The 17,815-nt window shown below is 48.8% G+C and overlaps 10 non-coding genes across 10 annotated transcripts; all 10 read right to left on the bottom strand.

The window, feature by feature from the left end:
* Nucleotides 1–704: 704 nt before the first annotated feature.
* On the bottom strand, nt 705–868 carry LOC140702759 (U1 spliceosomal RNA). The gene has a single exon (XR_012082010.1). It is a non-coding gene; the product is annotated as a U1 spliceosomal RNA (small nuclear RNA).
* Nucleotides 869–2,010: 1,142 nt separating this feature from the next.
* On the bottom strand, nt 2,011–2,174 carry LOC144584815 (U1 spliceosomal RNA). The gene has a single exon (XR_013539278.1). It is a non-coding gene; the product is annotated as a U1 spliceosomal RNA (small nuclear RNA).
* Nucleotides 2,175–3,311: 1,137 nt separating this feature from the next.
* LOC140702749 (U1 spliceosomal RNA) lies at nt 3,312–3,475 on the bottom strand. The gene has a single exon (XR_012082000.1). It is a non-coding gene; the product is annotated as a U1 spliceosomal RNA (small nuclear RNA).
* A 1,788-nt stretch (nt 3,476–5,263) lies between these two features.
* Nucleotides 5,264–5,427, bottom strand: LOC144584813 (U1 spliceosomal RNA). The gene has a single exon (XR_013539276.1). It is a non-coding gene; the product is annotated as a U1 spliceosomal RNA (small nuclear RNA).
* Nucleotides 5,428–6,569: 1,142 nt separating this feature from the next.
* LOC144584812 (U1 spliceosomal RNA) lies at nt 6,570–6,733 on the bottom strand. Its single transcript, XR_013539275.1, has one exon. It is a non-coding gene; the product is annotated as a U1 spliceosomal RNA (small nuclear RNA).
* Nucleotides 6,734–7,875: 1,142 nt separating this feature from the next.
* On the bottom strand, nt 7,876–8,039 carry LOC144584814 (U1 spliceosomal RNA). The gene has a single exon (XR_013539277.1). It is a non-coding gene; the product is annotated as a U1 spliceosomal RNA (small nuclear RNA).
* A 1,142-nt stretch (nt 8,040–9,181) lies between these two features.
* LOC144584819 (U1 spliceosomal RNA) lies at nt 9,182–9,345 on the bottom strand. Its single transcript, XR_013539283.1, has one exon. It is a non-coding gene; the product is annotated as a U1 spliceosomal RNA (small nuclear RNA).
* A 1,190-nt stretch (nt 9,346–10,535) lies between these two features.
* LOC144584818 (U1 spliceosomal RNA) lies at nt 10,536–10,699 on the bottom strand. Its single transcript, XR_013539282.1, has one exon. It is a non-coding gene; the product is annotated as a U1 spliceosomal RNA (small nuclear RNA).
* Nucleotides 10,700–12,551: 1,852 nt separating this feature from the next.
* On the bottom strand, nt 12,552–12,715 carry LOC144584817 (U1 spliceosomal RNA). The gene has a single exon (XR_013539281.1). It is a non-coding gene; the product is annotated as a U1 spliceosomal RNA (small nuclear RNA).
* A 1,678-nt stretch (nt 12,716–14,393) lies between these two features.
* On the bottom strand, nt 14,394–14,557 carry LOC144584816 (U1 spliceosomal RNA). The gene has a single exon (XR_013539279.1). It is a non-coding gene; the product is annotated as a U1 spliceosomal RNA (small nuclear RNA).
* Between the last annotated feature and the right edge of the window lie 3,258 nt (nt 14,558–17,815).

The raw sequence follows: 17,815 nt of genomic DNA, 5'->3' as shown, positions 1-17,815 counted from the left end.
CTCTCACGTGTCCGTGCATGCACTCACTCACACTCACACACACAAACACACACACTGAACATGTTCAAAGAGGCTTCACGAGATGTATATATGCAGTCTGCAACCCATATTTTGTCATTAAGATGCTGTCTAGGTCTCCTCCCAAGAAGCAGGCGTCTTTTAATTTTGTGGCTGCTGTCACCATCTGCAATGACCAGGGAGCCCAAGAAAGAAAAATCTGTCTCTGCCTCCTTTATAATTCTCTCATTTCTACTCTTTCCACCCCAGGCAAGTGTCTGAAATGCCGCCCCCTCCTTTACAGCTGCTTGCTTTAACTCCTAAAACCTGAACACCAAAAGGGCAGGACCACCAAAACGCCAACAAGAACAGGGATAAGTAACTTTCTGCATCTCTTGATCTCAGCAAAAGCTTCACCCAATGTATTCTTGGAGGCCCACCTTTTTTAAAGGACAGGGAAACTTTGCAATTGACAAGTTCCTAAAAACCCTCAAATCCATTACAACACATTCTAAGCTAAGATCTGTGACACCCACAGAATGGAGTGGAATTACATTCTCTGCAGAGACCAACAGAAAACAAACCATCACTTATCCTCTCAGCTAATAAAAACAAGAAAAAACAACTTCCCCCAAAATTCCAAAAATGATGTGGACACAAATAAGAAGAAATATGTATAACTTTCTCTGTCTTTGCACCAGAAGGATCAGGGGAAAGCGCGAACGCAGTCCCCCACTACCACAAATTATGCAGTCGAGTTTCCCGCATTTGGGGAAATCGCAGGGGTCAGCACACCCGGAGTGCAATGGATGAGCCTCACCCTGGGAAAACCACCTTCGTGATCATGGTATCTCCCCTGCCAGGTAAGTATGAGTTGGAGGGGCCGCCCTGCCTCCTGCCCACTCCCGCCCCCTCCCACCCAAATTACGGCGACCCCCGGCCGCCCCTCCCGCTCAGGCCAGGGCTGCACAGCCCCAGCCCCGCCAGAGGCCGAGAGGGCTCCTCGGGGTTTTGGGGTGCCCCAGAGGACCCCCCAGAAGGGGCCCGGGTGTTCCTCCCACAATCCTCCAGCGCGCAGGCATTAGAATGCCCGCCTGCCTCTTCCTGCTTGCGTCACCCGGACGGCTTCTCTATTGGAGCTGCAAGGCAGGAAGGCGGAGCTTGGTTTTCCTCTTTCCGCCTTCCTCTCTGGCAGAGATTCGGATGGGCCTCCCACCCCCTTCCCCCTCCCTCCTCCAAGGGGTCAGGCGGCACCAGCCCCAGCTGCCCTGAACATCATCCCCTCAGTCCACTGCCCTCTGTGCCTTTTCCATAACAAAGAAAACGCTTTCTGGTGTTATTTGGCTTTCTCACTGCCCGACCTCTGATGCGCTTCCCACTCTTTATCTCCAGAAGGAAGAGAAAGAGCAGCCCACAGTCTGCAGGAATCTCCATCCGTGCCAAGCACTCCTCCCGGCAGAAACAACTCCTTTCTGGAAGGCTGGGCTGAGCAAAGGCCAGAAATCTTAATATACATTAATTAAGCGATCCTTCATATACTACGTAAATGAACATGGTTTTCACGACCGTTTCATGTACAGCAAATAAACATTCTCTCCCCTACAGAAATGACACTCTACCCCATAACCAGGTCCAAGGAGCATAAATACACAGGGCTGAAGATATTGCATGTTTCCCTTCGAAGCAAGCAGATTGTAAATCAGAAAATCTCAATACTTTTTAGTCCTAACTGGTGCCATAAGACTCTTGCTTCCTACACTAAAGCAGCCTCAAACAGCTCTAATTTCTATGAATTTGCAAAGCACAGAACCCCTTAGGTACATTTTTGGTACCACCCGATTAGACAGGGGGACGTTTCTGCAGAAATATAATTCAGCACCCACCTAAAAGGGGCTCCCGGAATGTCTCCAGCAGGTGCTGGGTGATAGAAGAGGAAAGGGAACTGCCAGAAATGGGAATGAAAGAGGAAGACACAAGGAAAAGGAACTTTCTCTGTCTTTGCACGGGAAGGATCAGGGGAAAGCGCGAACGCAGTCCCCCACTACCACAAATTATGCAGTCGAGTTTCCCGCATTTGGGGAAATCGCAGGGGTCAGCACACCCAGAGTGCAATGGATGAGCCTCACCCTGGGAAAACCACCTTCGTGATCATGGTATCTCCCCTGCCAGGTAAGTATGAGTTGGAGGGGCCGCCCTGCCTCCTGCCCCCTCCCGCCCCCTCCCACCCAAGGTACGGCGACCCCCGGCCGCCCCTCCCGCTCAGGCCAGGGCTGCACAGCCCCTGTCCCGCCAGAGGCCGAGAGAGCTCCCTGGGGTTTTGGGGTGCCCCAGAGGACCCCCCAGAAGGGGCCCGGGTGTTCCTCCCACAATCCTCCAGCGCGCAGGCATTAGAATGCCCGCCTGCCTCTTCCTGCTTGCGTCACCCGGACGGCTTCTCTATTGGAGCTGCAAGGCAGGAAGGCGGAGCTTGCTTTTCTTCTTTCCGCCTTCCTCTCTTGCAGAGATTCGGATGGGCCTCCCACCCCCTTCCCCCTCCCTCCTCCAAGGGGTCAGGCGGCACCAGCCCCAGCCGCCCTGAACACCATCCCCTCAGTCCACTGCCCTCTGTGCCTTTTCCATAACAGACAAAACACTTTCTGGTGTTATTTGGCTTTCTCACTGCCCGACCTCTGATGCGCTTCCCACTCTTTATCTCCAGAAGGAAGAGAAAGAGCAGCCCACAGTCCGCAGGAATCTCCATCCGTGCCAAGCACTCCTCCCGGCAGAAACAACTCCTTTCTGGAAGGCTGGGCTGAGCAAAGGCCAGAAATCTTAACATACATTAATTAAGCGATCCTTCACATACTACGTAAATGAACATGGTTTTCACAACCGTTTCATGCACAGCAAATAAACATTCTCTCCCCTACAGAAATGACACTCTACCCCATAACCAGGTCCAAGGAGCATAAATACACAGGGCTGAAGATATTGCATGTTTCCCTTCGAAGGAAGCAGATTGTAAATCAGAAAATCTCAATACTTTTTTGTCCTAACTAGTGCCATAAGACTCTTGCTTGCTACACGGAAGCAGCCTCAAACAGCTCTAATTTCTATGAGTTTGCAAAGCACAGAACCCCTTAGGTACATTTTTGGTACCACCCGATTAGACAGGGGGACGTTTCTGCAGAAATATAATTCAGCACCCACCTAAAAGGGGCTCCAGGAATGTCACCAGCAGGTGCTGGGTGATAGAACAGGAAAGGGAATGAAATGGGAACGAAAGAGGAAGACGCAAGGAAAAGGAAATTTCTCTGTCTTTGCACCGGAAGGGCCAGGGGAAAGCGCGAACGCAGTCCCCCACTACCACAAATTATGCAGTCGAGTTTCCCGCATTTGGGGAAATCGCAGGGGTCAGCACACCCGGAGTGCAATGGATGAGCCTCACCCTGGGAAAACCACCTTCGTGATCATGGTATCTCCCCTGCCAGGTAAGTATGAGTTGGAGGGGCCGCCCTGCCTCCTGCCCACTCCCGCCCCCTCCCACCCAAGATACGGCGACCCCCGGCCACCCCTCCCGCTCAGGCCAGGGCTGCGCAGCCCCAGCCCCGCCAGAGGCCGAGAGGGCTCCTCGGGCTTTTGGGGTGCCCCAGAGGACCCCCCAGAAGGGGCCTGGGTGTTCCTCCCACAATCCTCCAGCGCGCAGGCATTAGAATGCCCGCCTGCCTCTTCCTGCTTGCGTCACCCGGACGCCTTCTCTATTGGAGCTGCAAGGCAGGAAGGCGGAGTCTCTTTCTGTTCTCCTTCTGCGGAGAAGTTAGCTGGTGGCTCCAGCAACTCTCTACAGATGACAGCTTTATTATCCTTTTTTTATTTATATATATTTAAAAAACACACAGCTGTTTTGGGCTTTAGTTTGCTATCTTGTAAACCAGTGCCTAGTGTAATTTGCACCATAAATTTTTGACTTATTTGCAGGGGAAAAGAACAGGGAAATGTTAAGCAGCAGTTTCCGCCACTGGCTCCATGTCTATTACTAGAGGAATAAATCCCCCCCCGCCCAATAGTAGCAGAAATATTTGAGCAAAGCCTTAGAAAACAGACCAAAAACCACTTATGCAGACCTGAAATACTGTCAAGAATTAAACAATGACTGATTTACCAACAGTGACTATTATTCTCTAAAGTCACTATTGTTCTGCCACAGAGACCCTGCAGAACAACCCTCCTTTCATTGAACCTCACAAGGACACTCAAATAAAGTAATAGGGATCCAGACGGTTTGTCTTTACGATTTAGAGCAGATTTCAAAATCTGCAGCATGAGAATCCAAGGAGTTTCATCATTCACAATTATAAGAGTCTGTTGGAAAATTATTGAAATGGCCAAAAAAAGGGGGGGGGAGGGAGGAGGGGATGATCAACCTTTCAACTCAGATAATTACAGGGAGAGCAGCAATTGCAGCCCCCCACTAAAAATTATTCAGTCTGATTTCCAACCAATGTGGTCGGGGCGATTATAAACTGAGATAATCTTCTGTCTGCATCTTTCCCTCTTTTTGGGATCTTTGAAATGTTCTCTCACGTGTCCGTGCATGCACTCACTCACTCACACTCACACTCACACACACACACACACTGAACATGTTCAAAGAGGCTTCACGAGATGTGTATATGCAGTCTGCAACCCATACTGTGTCATTAAGATGCTGTCTAGGTTTCCTCCCAAGAAGCAGGCGTCTTTTAATTTCGTGGCTGCTGTCACCATCTGCAACGACCAGGGAGCCCAAGAAGGTAAAATCTGTCTCTGCCTCCTTTATAATTCTCTCATTTCTACTCTTTCCACCCCAGGGAAGTGTCTGAAATGCCGCCCCCTCCTTTACAGCTGCTTGCTTTAACTCCTAAAACCTGAACACCAAAAGGGCAGGACCACCAAAACCCCAACAAGAACAGGGATAAGTAACTTTCTGCATCTCTTGATCTCTGCAAAAGCTTCACCAAATGTATTCTTGGAGGCCCACCTTTTTTAAAGGACAGGGAAAGTTTGCAATTGACAAGTTCCTAAAAACCCTCAAATCCATTACAACACATTCTAAGCTAAGATCTGTGACAGCCACAGAATGGAGTGGAATTACATTCTCTGCAGAGACCAACAGAAAACAAACCATCACTTATCCTCTCAGCTAATAAAAACAAGAAAAAACAACTTCCCCCAAAATTCCAAAAATGATGTGAACACAAATAAGAAGAAATATGTATAACTTTCTCTGTCTTTGCACCAGAAGGATCAGGGGAAAGCGCGAACGCAGTCCCCCACTACCACAAATTATGCAGTCGAGTTTCCCGCATTTGGGGAAATCGCAGGGGTCAGCACACCCGGAGTGCAATGGATGAGCCTCACCCTGGGAAAACCACCTTCGTGATCATGGTATCTCCCCTGCCAGGTAAGTATGAGTTGGAGGGGCCGCCCTGCCTCCTGCCCACTCCCGCCCCCTCCCACCCAAATTACGGCGACCCCCAGCCGCCCCTCCCGCTCAGGCCAGGGCTGCACAGCCCCAGCCCCGCCAGAGGCCGAGAGGGCTCCTCGGGCTTTTGGGGTGCCCCAGAGGACCCCCCAGAAGGGGCCCGGGTGTTCCTCCCACAATCCTCCAGCGCGCAGGCATTAGAATGCCCGCCTGCCTCTTCCTGCTTGCGTCACCCGGACGGCTTCTCTATTGGAGCTGCAAGGCAGGAAGGCGGAGCTTGGTTTTCTTCTTTCCGCCTTCCTCTCTGGCAGAGATTCGGATGGGCCTCCCACCCCCTTCCCCCTCCCTCCTCCAAGGGGTCAGGCGGCACCAGCCCCAGCCGCCCTGAACATCATCCCCTCAGTCCACTGCCCTCTGTGCCTTTTCCATAACAGACAAAACACTTTCTGGTGTTATTTGGCTTTCTCACTGCCCGACCTCTGATGCGCTTCCCACTCTTTATCTCCAGAAGGAAGAGAAAGAGCAGCCCACAGTCTGCAGGAATCTCCATCCGTGCCAAGCACTCCTCCCGGCAGAAACAACTCCTTTCTGGAAGGCTGGGCTGAGCAAAGGCCAGAAATCTTAACATACATTAATTAAGCGATCCTTCACATACTACGTAAATGAACATGGTTTTCACGACCGTTTCATGCACAGCAAATAAACATTCTCTCCCCTACAGAAATGACACTCTACCCCATAACCAGGTCCAAGGAGCATAAATACACAGGGCTGAAGATATTGCATGTTTCCCTTCGAAGGAAGCAGATTGTAAATCAGAAAATCTCAATACTTTTTAGTCCTAACTAGTGCCATTAGACTCTTGCTTGCTACACGGAAGCAGCCTCAAACAGCTCTAATTTCTATGAATTTGCAAAGCACAGAACCCCTTAGGTACATTTTTGGTACCACCCGATTAGACAGGGGGACGTTTCTGCAGAAATATAATTCAGCACCCACCTAAAAGGGGCTCCCGGAATGTCTCCAGCAGGTGCTGGGTGATAGAAGAGGAAAGGGAACTGCCAGAAATGGGAATGAAAGAGGAAGACACAAGGAAAAGGAAATTTCTCTGTCTTTGCACCGGAAGGATCAGGGGAAAGCGCGAACGCAGTCCCCCACTACCACAAATTATGCAGTCGAGTTTCCCGCATTTGGGGAAATCGCAGGGGTCAGCACACCCGGAGTGCAATGGATGAGCCTCACCCTGGGAAAACCACCTTCGTGATCATGGTATCTCCCCTGCCAGGTAAGTATGAGTTGGAGGGGCCGCCCTGCCTCCTGCCCACTCCCGCCCCCTCCCACCCAAATTACGGCGACCCCCGGCCGCCCCTCCCGCTCAGGCCAGGGCTGCACAGCCCCAGCCCCGCCAGAGGCCGAGAGGGCTCCTCGGGGTTTTGGGGTGCCCCAGAGGACCCCCCAGAAGGGGCCCGGGTGTTCCTCCCACAATCCTCCAGCGCGCAGGCATTAGAATGCCCGCCTGCCTCTTCCTGCTTGCGTCACCCGGACGGCTTCTCTATTGGAGCTGCAAGACAGGAAGGCGGAGCTTGCTTTTCTTCTTTCCGCCTTCCTCTCTGGCAGAGATTCGGATGGGCCTCCCACCCCCTTCCCCCTCCCTCCTCCAAGGGGTCAGGCGGCACCAGCCCCAGCTGCCCTGAACATCATCCCCTCAGTCCACTGCCCTCTGTGCCTTTTCCATAACAAAGAAAACGCTTTCTGGTGTTATTTGGCTTTCTCACTGCCCGACCTCTGATGCGCTTCCCACTCTTTATCTCCAGAAGGAAGAGAAAGAGCAGCCCACAGTCTGCAGGAATCTCCATCCGTGCCAAGCACTCCTCCCGGCAGAAACAACTCCTTTCTGGAAGGCTGGGCTGAGCAAAGGCCAGAAATCTTAATATACATTAATTAAGCGATCCTTCATATACTACGTAAATGAACATGGTTTTCACGACCGTTTCATGTACAGCAAATAAACATTCTCTCCCCTACAGAAATGACACTCTACCCCATAACCAGGTCCAAGGAGCATAAATACACAGGGCTGAAGATATTGCATGTTTCCCTTCGAAGCAAGCAGATTGTAAATCAGAAAATCTCAATACTTTTTAGTCCTAACTGGTGCCATAAGACTCTTGCTTCCTACACTAAAGCAGCCTCAAACAGCTCTAATTTCTATGAATTTGCAAAGCACAGAACCCCTTAGGTACATTTTTGGTACCACCCGATTAGACAGGGGGACGTTTCTGCAGAAATATAATTCAGCACCCACCTAAAAGGGGCTCCCGGAATGTCTCCAGCAGGTGCTGGGTGATAGAAGAGGAAAGGGAACTGCCAGAAATGGGAATGAAAGAGGAAGACACAAGGAAAAGGAACTTTCTCTGTCTTTGCACGGGAAGGATCAGGGGAAAGCGCGAACGCAGTCCCCCACTACCACAAATTATGCAGTCGAGTTTCCCGCATTTGGGGAAATCGCAGGGGTCAGCACACCCAGAGTGCAATGGATGAGCCTCACCCTGGGAAAACCACCTTCGTGATCATGGTATCTCCCCTGCCAGGTAAGTATGAGTTGGAGGGGCCGCCCTGCCTCCTGCCCCCTCCCGCCCCCTCCCACCCAAGGTACGGCGACCCCCGGCCGCCCCTCCCGCTCAGGCCAGGGCTGCACAGCCCCTGTCCCGCCAGAGGCCGAGAGAGCTCCCTGGGGTTTTGGGGTGCCCCAGAGGACCCCCCAGAAGGGGCCCGGGTGTTCCTCCCACAATCCTCCAGCGCGCAGGCATTAGAATGCCCGCCTGCCTCTTCCTGCTTGCGTCACCCGGACGGCTTCTCTATTGGAGCTGCAAGGCAGGAAGGCGGAGCTTGGTTTTCCTCTTTCCGCCTTCCTCTCTGGCAGAGATTCGGATGGGCCTCCCACCCCCTTCCCCCTCCCTCCTCCAAGGGGTCAGGCGGCACCAGCCCCAGCCGCCCTGAACACCATCCCCTCAGTCCACTGCCCTCTGTGCCTTTTCCATAACAGACAAAACACTTTCTGGTGTTATTTGGCTTTCTCACTGCCCGACCTCTGATGCGCTTCCCACTCTTTATCTCCAGAAGGAAGAGAAAGAGCAGCCCACAGTCCGCAGGAATCTCCATCCGTGCCAAGCACTCCTCCCGGCAGAAACAACTCCTTTCTGGAAGGCTGGGCTGAGCAAAGGCCAGAAATCTTAACATACATTAATTAAGCGATCCTTCACATACTACGTAAATGAACATGGTTTTCACAACCGTTTCATGCACAGCAAATAAACATTCTCTCCCCTACAGAAATGACACTCTACCCCATAACCAGGTCCAAGGAGCATAAATACACAGGGCTGAAGATATTGCATGTTTCCCTTCGAAGGAAGCAGATTGTAAATCAGAAAATCTCAATACTTTTTTGTCCTAACTAGTGCCATAAGACTCTTGCTTCCTACACTAAAGCAGCCTCAAACAGCTCTTATTTCTATGAATTTGCAAAGTACAGAACCCCTTAGGTACATTTTTGGTACCAACCTATTAGACAGGCGGACGTTTCTGCAGAAATATAATTCAGTAGCCACCTAAAAGGGGCTCCCGGAATGTCACCAGCAGGTGCTGGGTTATAGAAGAGGAAAGGGAACTGCCAGAAATGGGAATGAAAGAGGAAGACACAAGGAAAAGGAACTTTCTCTGTCTTTGCACGGGAAGGAGCAGGGGAAAGCGCGAACGCAGTCCCCCACTACCACAAATTATGCAGTCGAGTTTCCCGCATTTGGGGAAATCGCAGGGGTCAGCACACCCGGAGTGCAATGGATGAGCCTCACCCTGGGAAAACCACCTTCGTGATCATGGTATCTCCCCTGCCAGGTAAGTATGAGTTGGAGGGGCCGCCCTGCCTCCTGCCCACTCCCGCCCCCTCCCACCCAAGGTACGGAGACCCCTGGCTGCCCCTCCCGCTCAGGCCAGGGCTGCACAGCCCCTGTCCCACCAGAGGCCGAGAGGGCTCCTCGGGGTTTTGGGGTGCCCCAGAGGACCCCCCATAAGAGGCCCGGGTGTTCCTCCCACAATCCTCCAGCGCGCAGGCATTAGAATGCCCGCCTGCCTCTTCCTGCTGGCGTCACCCGGACGGCTTCTCTATTGGAGCTGCAAGGCAGGAAGGCGGAGCTTGGATTTCTTCTTTCCGCCTTCCTCTCTGGCAGAGATTCGGATGGGCCTCCCACCCCCTTCCCCCTCCCTCCTCCAAGGGGTCAGGCGGCACCAGCCCCAGCCGCCCTGAACATCATCCCCTCAGTCCACTGCCCTCTGTGCCTTTTCCATAACAAAGAAAACACTTTCTGGTGTTATTTGGCTTTCTCACTGCCCGACCTCTGATGCGCTTCCCACTCTTTATCTCCAGAAGGAAGAGAAAGAGCAGCCCACAGTCGGCAGGAAACTCCATCCATGCCAAGCACTCCTCCCGGCAGAAATAACTCCTTTCTGGAAGGCTGGGCTGAGCAAAGGCCAGAAATCTTAACATACATTAATTAAGCGATCCTTCACATACTACGTAAATGAACATGGTTTTCACAACCATTTCATGCACAGCTAATAAACATTCTCCCCCCTACAGAAATGAGGGGCTTCAGCAGAACTTGCTAACTTCAGGATGTTACTTATTGTCAGTTTATGCAACGAGCTTTTTGGAAATCTGCAACCAGTGTCAATTATCATCTCCTGGGCATCCCTTTTCACTCTGACTCTGCCCCATAACCAGGTCCAAGGATCATAAATACACAGGGCTGAAGATATTGCATGTTTCACTTTGAAAGAAGCAGATTATAAATTAGAAAACCTCAATAATTTTAAGTCCTAACTGGTGCCATAAGACTCTTGCTTCCTACACTAAAGCAGCCTCAAACAGCTCTAATTTCTATGAGTTTGCAAAGTACAGAACCCCTTAGGTACATTTTTGGTACCACCCGATTAGGCACGGGGAACATTGATAGAAGAGGAAAGGGAATGGAATGGGAGTGAAAGAGGAAGACGCAAGGAAAAGGAACTTTCTCTGTCTTTGCACGGGAAGGATCAGGGGAAAGCGCGAACGCAGTCCCCCACTACCACAAATTATGCAGTCGAGTTTCCCGCATTTGGGGAAATCGCAGGGGTCAGCACACCCGGAGTGCAATGGATGAGCCTCACCCTGGGAAAACCACCTTCGTGATCATGGTATCTCCCCTGCCAGGTAAGTATGAGTTGGAGGGGCCGCCCTGCCTCCTGCCCACTCCCGCCCCCTCCCACCCAAGGTACGGCGACCCCCGGCCGCCCCTCCCGCTCAGGCCAGGGCTGCGCAGCCCCAGCCCCGCCAGAGGCCGAGAGAGCTCCTCGGGGTTTTGGGGTGCCCCAGAGGACCCCCCAGAAGGGGCCCGGGTGTTCCTCCCACAATCCTCCAGCGCGCAGGCATTAGAATGCCCGCCTGCCTCTTCCTGCTTGCGTCACCCGGACGGCTTCTCTATTGGAGCTGCAAGGCAGGAAGGCGGAGCTTGGTTTTCTTCTTTCCGCCTTCCTCTCTTGCAGAGATATGGATGGGCCTCCCACCCCCTTCCCCCTCCCTCCTCCAAGGGGTCAGGCGGCACCAGCCCCAGCTGCCCTGAACATCATCCCCTCAGTCCACTGCCCTGTGTCCCTTTTTTAAAAAATTTGGACTTAGGCTTTAAATTGCATTCTCACAGTCTAATCTTTGATGTCATTCTCAGGGGCAAGAAATCCTATCTGCAGAGGGAAAATACTGTATATTAAATGGAGTGTAGTCCTTATTTTGTTTTAAGGCTCTTCCAGGATGGTATTGATTTGTCATTAAAGTGTACCTTAATATAACTAGAGGAGCGAGAAATGCCCTATGTTCAAGTTAGATTCATAAAAGAAAAAGGCATTACATAACATATTGTAAATATACATTTGTTACTGTAGCATAGAAAATATTTTTTTAAAGTTACTGTTTTTCAGATTACAGCAAATGGATGATGAAAAGCAATGGATTGTTCATAAACAAATGGATGTGCCTCAACCTTTGATTGTCCTGATACATAACTTATTATCTAGATAGGAGGCTATTGTTAAGGAAGCAACATCCAGAGAAACAGAATGGTTTCTCACAAGGAAAGGTGTCAGACAAGAACACATTGTATTCTCCTGGTCTGTTCAAGATGTCTGTGTGGTATATGATAAAGAACGCTGGATTAAATTCATATCAGTGAGAAGTGAGAATTTATGGAAGAAGCATCAATAAATTAAGAAAAGCGTTCTACTGGCAGAAGAAAGATCTGAAACAATTCCAGATGAAGGTGAAAAAAGAAAATGCAACAGCAGGGCTGAAGTTGAATATTTAGAAGACAATAATCCCATTTACAGAAATACAGAACGTCTATGCTTGCAATGAAAAATCTAAAATCATTAAAGATTTCTGTATATCTCCTTTCAAATACCAATCCAAATAGAGACTAGAACTCATGAAAAAACTAAAATTCAGGAGGGCTGCTCTGAAGAAACTAGAGAAGATTCCCAAGTGTATGGATGCTGGAAATGAAGGGGGAAAAACGCTCTTTATTCATGGTATTCTCAATTACTGTGTACAGATTTGAGGTAGATAATGAAGAAAGTTAACAGGAAAAAAATTGTTTCTTCGAAATGTTGTGTGGGAGACAGCTTTAGTGATACCAGAGCCATATGACAAATAAGTGGATGTTAGATCAAGGGAAACCTGAACTCTAAAGACGCAAAAATACGTGAGCTGCGGCTATCGTACTTTGGGCAGATCATGAGAAATCAGAACTCACTGGAAATGAGAACTGTACAGGCAAAAGTTAAAACCAAGAAGATCAAAGACTGCACCTAACTTCCTTTCTTAAGAAACATCACATGCATTTTTCAGGATGAGGCAGAGATCTCCCCAAAGAATTTCCAAGAGTTCAGGAACAAGGAGACGAAGAAAATGAATGGAGAAAGCCCAGAGACCTCTGGGTAGTGTGGGCGGCATATAAACTAAATAAATAAAATAACTTGTCTCCAAAGGGGACCCACTTCTCTGTCTTTGCACCGGAAGGATCAGGGGAAAGCGCGAACGCAGTCCCCCACTACCACAAATTATGCAGTCGAGTTTCCCGCATTTGGGGAAATCGCAGGGGTCAGCACACCCGGAGTGCAATGGATGAGCCTCACCCTGGGAAAACCACCTTCGTGATCATGGTATCTCCCCTGCCAGGTAAGTATGAGTTGGAGGGGCCGCCCTGCCTCCTGCCCACTCCCGCCCCCTCCCACCCAAGGTACGGCGACCCCCGGCCGCCCCTCCCGCTCAGGCCAGGGCTGCGCAGCCCCAGCCCCGCCAGAGGCCGAGAGAGCTCCTCGGGGTTTTGGGGTGCCCCAGAGGACCCCCCAGAAGGGGCCCGGGTGTTCCTCCCACAATCCTCCAGCGCGCAGGCATTAGAATGCCCGCCTGCCTCTTCCTGCTTGCGTCACCCGGACGGCTTCTCTATTGGAGCTGCAAGGCAGGAAGGCGGAGCTTGGTTTTCTTCTTTCCGCCTTCCTCTCTTGCAGAGATATGGATGGGCCTCCCACCCCCTTCCCCCTCCCTCCTCCAAGGGGTCAGGCGGCACCAGCCCCAGCCGCCCTGAACATCATCCCCTCAGTCCACTGCCTTGTGTGCCTTTTTAAAAAATTTGGACTTAGGCTTTAAATTGCATTCTCACAGTCTAATCTTTGATGTCATTCTCAGGGGCAAGAAATCCTATCTGCAGAGGGAAAATACTGTATATTAAATGGAGTGTAGTCCTTATTTTGTTTTAAGGCTCTTCCAGGATGGTATTGATTTGTCATTAAAGTGTACCTTAATATAACTAGAGGAGCGAGAAATGCCCTATGTTCAAGTTAGATTCATAAAAGAAAAAGGCATTACATAACATATTGTAAATATACGTTTCTCACAAGGAAAGGTGTCAGACAAGAACACATTGTATTCTCCTGGTCTGTTCAAGATGTCTGTGTGGTATATGATAAAGAAAGCTAGATTAAATTCAGATCAGCGAGAAGTGAGAATTTATGGAAGAAACATCAATAAATTAAGAAAAGCGTTCTACTGGCAGAAGAAAGATCTGAAACAATTCCAGATGAAGGTGAAAAAAGAAAATGCAAAAGCAGGGCTGAAGTTGAATATTTAGAAGACAATAATCCCATTTACAGAATTACAGAACGTTTATGCTTGCAATGAAAAATCTAAAATCATTAAAGATTTTTGTATATCTCCTTTCAAATACCAATCCAAATAGAGACTAGAACAAAGAACTTGTGAAAAAACTAATATTCAGGAGGGCTGCTTTGAAGATTCCCAAGTGTAAGGATGCTGGAAATGAAGGGAAAAAAACACTCTTTATTATGGTGTTCTCAATTACTGTGTACAGATGTGAGGTGGATAATGAAGAAAGTTAACAGGAAAAAATTGTTTCTTCGAAATGTTGTGTGGGAGACAGCTTTAGTGATACCACAGCCAGCAATATGACAAATAAGTGGATGTTAGATCAAAGGAAACCTGAACTCTAAAGAGGCAAAAATAAGTGAGCTGCGGCTATCGTACTTTGCGCAGATCATGAGAAATCAGAACTCAATGGAAATGAGAACTGTACAGGCAAAAGTTAAAACCAAGAAGATCAAAGACTGCACCTAACTTCCTTTCCTAAGAAACATCACATGTATTTTTCAGGATGAGGCAGAGATCTGAGCTTTCTCCCCAAAGAATTTCCAAGAGTTCAGGAACAAGGAGACGGAGAAAATGAACTCAGAAGGGCTTGTAAGCCGCCCAGAGACCTCTGGGTAGTGTAGGCGGCATATAAATTAAATAAATAAAATAACTTGTCTCCAAAGGGGACCCACTTCTCTGTCTTTGCACCGGAAGGATCAGGGGAAAGCGCGAACGCAGTCCCCCACTACCACAAATTATGCAGTCGAGTTTCCCGCATTTGGGGAAATCGCAGGGGTCAGCACACCCGGAGTGCAATGGATGAGCCTCACCCTGGGAAAACCACCTTCGTGATCATGGTATCTCCCCTGCCAGGTAAGTATGAGTTGGAGGGGCCGCCCTGCCTCCTGCCCACTCCCGCCCCCTCCCACCCAAGATACGGTGACCCCCGGCCGCCCCTCCCGCTCAGGCCAGGGCTGCGCAGCCCCAGCCCCGCCAGAGGCCGAGAGGGCTCCTCGGGGTTTTGGGGTGCCCCAGAGGACCCCCCATAAGAGGCCCGGGTGTTCCTCCCTCAATCCTCCAGCGCGCAGGCATTAGAATGCCCGCCTGCCTCTTCCTGCTTGCGTCACCCGGACGGCTTCTCCATTGGAGCTGCAAGGCAGGAAGGCGGAGCTTGGAGTTCTTCTTTCCGCCTTCCTCTCTTGCAGAGATATGGATGGGCCTCCCACCCCCTTCCCCCTCCCTCCTCCAAGGGGTCAGGTGGCACCAGCCCCAGCTGTCCTTTTACATTAAAAAAAAGAAGAAAGAAACAGCCCAGTGTCTGATGTCATTCCCACAGGGTAGAATTCTTATTTTTAGAGGGAAATACAATTGGCTGCATGTCTGTTGTCATGGGTGGGGGGGAATCTCTCCATGTCCAGACATCACTTACAGAAGAAGCTAAGACCTCCTGTGGGAAACCCGACTTAGATCTCCAAAGCATTTTCTCGGTGATACTGAACGGGACATCTTGTTCCTGTTTGCATTTGAGTTTCAGGGACCTGTTGCAGCTTCATTTCCTTTGCACAGACACCTCTCTTTCCAAAGACTGCCTCCCACAAATAATATTGGCCGTGGAAGAAAGGCATCTTGATAAAACCGCTGGAAACCTTCATTTATAGTCCCCTTGCTTAAATGGCCTGTGTGCCTAACCATGGAATAAGAAATACAGGAGCATATTTGGGGAGCTTGGTTAATCTCCAGAACACTTAAGAACCCCTCTGAGGTATGGACTTTGGATCAGAGCTATGCCACAGGCCTGGAGATTCAGATGCCACTTTTAACAACCTGGTTCAACCTTCCGAAACTAACCAAGAATTCCAGCTTGGCCGCTTACCACACTTTCCGGTTTAAGCATCCCTACGATTCTCTACGCTGAAGAGCAGCACCTCTGGGGGGGGGGGAAGCGAAAATTTCCCACCTGTGGGTCACAGGCTTCATGTTTCAGTCCAAGGAGATTTCAGGCTTCACGAAGAATCACTAGGGAAGCAGGAGGAGAAGACAAAATGATTATCCGAACAGAACGGGCTTGGAAACCATCATAAATATTTATGAATTGGAGGAGCAAACATGTCTCTCGTTCTAAACCCACTTCATCTGCCTGCCCCGAGGACAGGCCACCTTAAGGAAAACTCATTCATTCATTCCTTCCTTCATTGTGATCATGAGGGCTTGACTCCAAAGTTTGGGGATTTTTTGATCCTTGGGCCAATCCTATGCAACAGCAGGGCTGAGAAAGAAAAAAGACGGGCAATGTAGCCATAATGATCGTCACCCTAACAGCACAGCTCTATAAGGCAAGCTAAACTCCTCTCGCAGGGAGGCTGTAAAATTAATAAAAACAGGCACTCTGGCGCTCTGTTGGGCCAATCTCTCCGGCTGAACGACCCCACAGGGCTCTTGTGAAGACAAAACAACTCGGTGGAGAAGAAGTGTAGTAAGAACAATACCAAGCCTTTGATGGGTTCCTCCAAACCCACTGAATAGGTAAATAATGATCATAATGAAGCTTCTGTGGCCGGGGGGAGGGGGAGACATTGTCTCCCATCGACGAGCCCTACCTCGCTGGGTTGTTGTGCCAAGCGAGGCCAACCTGGGTCAACACGAATGCGAACCCCGGATCTCTTTGAGGGGCCGGGGGTCCCCTCGACTTTCGTCCCCACCGAGCCTGCCTCGCAGGGGTGTTGCAACGAGAGCCCTCCCGGAGCCATCGTAACTGTAATTAACAGTCACGGTAAGAATAATAAGAGCAGCCGGAGTGGTGGCCGGAGTCCTAGTAACAGGCATAAACAAGGAGTATTTATTTATTTATTTATTTATTTATTTATTTATTTATTTATTTATTTATTTATTACATTTATACCCCGCCCCTCTAGACCATGTCTACTCGGGGCGGCTTACAACATAAAACAAATCAATATAAAATATATATAATCATAAAAATACAATTGCTATATTAATTAAGACAATTAATTTAAGAAAGGATTACCAAGACGGGGTAGGATGAGAAAAGAAGAAATAAAAAGACTTAGCTGACTGGAGGGAAGGACTGCTCAAGAAGCTAGGAGTAGCTACTACTAAGAGTAATAAAAAATAAACCACTCCAGCTGGCAGAGGGGGGTGTTCAAGTGGCCGCTTCTTGTTGTTATGAATTATTTATTTAAAACACTTTCAAAGTGGATAATATTAATAATAAAGAGTTAAAGCCATTAAAATGCTAAATACTGTACTAAAATATGGACATGGCTCTATTTTAGAGTCGTCAAAATATTAGGTATTAAACTTTTAAATGGCTAATAATACTGATAAAAACAAGTAAACAGTAATAAAAGCAAGTAAAGCTTAGAATTGCTCAAGCAACTAAATAATGATGGTAATAAACAAGTCAATCTGAGGGCTGTCCCAGGGGCTAATACTACTACTACTACTACTACTACTAATAATACTATCTTATATAACAACAAAGCCTCTTTCTGTTATATAATACCAGTTCATGTTTTTTTTATATAATTTTGATTGAGTGTGCCTGCTGTTTTTTGACTACCACCACCACTACTGTTAATACCGTTACCTTATATTGATTGTTTTTATTATGTGTTTTGTGAGCCTCCCAGAGTAGACTATGTCTAAATGGGCGGCATATAAGCTCAATAAATATAAATAAATAAATAATAAAATAATAGTAATAATGATGCTAATAACATTGATACTAATGAATACATTTTAAAAAGCTCAGGACTGTCCCAAGTGGCTAATTCACAATAATAAGGATAATAACAATAAGGAGGGTGATACTAATAATAGTAGTAGTAGTAATAGTAGTAGTAGTAGTAATAATAATAATAATAATAATAATAATAATAATAATAATAATAATAATAATAATAATAATAATAATAATAATAATAATAATAATAATAATAATAATAATAATAATAATATAAAGGAACCAAGGGCCCCCACCGCCGTCGTCGTCGACGTCGGGGGGGGGGTTGAAAATCTCCCGTTTTCTCTCACAGAGCCCCCCCCAACCGCCTACCCCTACTCCCGGAGGCCTTCCCCGAAGCTCCGCCCTCGCGCAGGGCCCCTTCCCCGCCCTCCGC

The sequence above is a fragment of the Pogona vitticeps genome, chromosome 14, assembly GCF_051106095.1.
Source record: "Pogona vitticeps strain Pit_001003342236 chromosome 14, PviZW2.1, whole genome shotgun sequence".
Classification (NCBI taxonomy): Eukaryota; Metazoa; Chordata; class Lepidosauria; order Squamata; family Agamidae; genus Pogona; species Pogona vitticeps.
Note: the sequence above shows the minus strand (reverse complement) of the source record. Positions and strands in the feature narration are given on the sequence as shown.